Consider the following 664-nt stretch of genomic DNA (forward strand, 5'->3'; position numbering starts at 1 on the left):
ATGAGGTGGAAAACCCACCAACCACCACAAAACAAACAACAAAAAAACTGCATGTAAACAGATACATAAACAGTGATCAGAACTGAAGAGAAAAGAAAGGTAATGAAAAAGAAGGCCTCTAGGAGGAGGTGATTTCAGCAAAGCAGGGAAGAATGAGCCCCCAGAGTTCAAGGTCAGGCTCTGGGCAGACACCAGGAAGCTCCTGCAGGTAGAGCACAGTGGCCGATGGCCCCCAGTCAAGTTGGGGAAGGCAGGGCCCGCCAGGCCCGAAGGTAGGGAGCGAATTTCAATCCAAGCCCCGGAGTTAAGCATTGAGTTTAAGCAGGGAAGCGACTGGTATGGTGTTTGCCTAAGGATCACCTTAGGGTCACCTCGGAGTTGGTGCCGGAAGCGCTGGGCCAGGCGAGGGCGCCCGGGAGTCAGGCCCGTCATCACCCTGCAGTCGTGCGGACCCGAGGGGGGCGGGTGGGGATAGGCGGGAGGGTCAGGAATCCCCTTAGGAATAATGAGGCACCAGCGTGCGTGTTTTTATTGCCGCACTGAGCACCGGGGAACAACGTGACTTTTTTCTTTTCCTACTTTCAGAGCGTGCCTGAGTCTGCCCACCTGTTAAGGACAACTTGGGGCCAGCCCCGGTGACCTCCCGGGCCTCCAGTCTCGCACT

This window comes from Suricata suricatta, chromosome 12 (genome assembly GCF_006229205.1).
Source record: "Suricata suricatta isolate VVHF042 chromosome 12, meerkat_22Aug2017_6uvM2_HiC, whole genome shotgun sequence".
Classification (NCBI taxonomy): Eukaryota; Metazoa; Chordata; class Mammalia; order Carnivora; family Herpestidae; genus Suricata; species Suricata suricatta.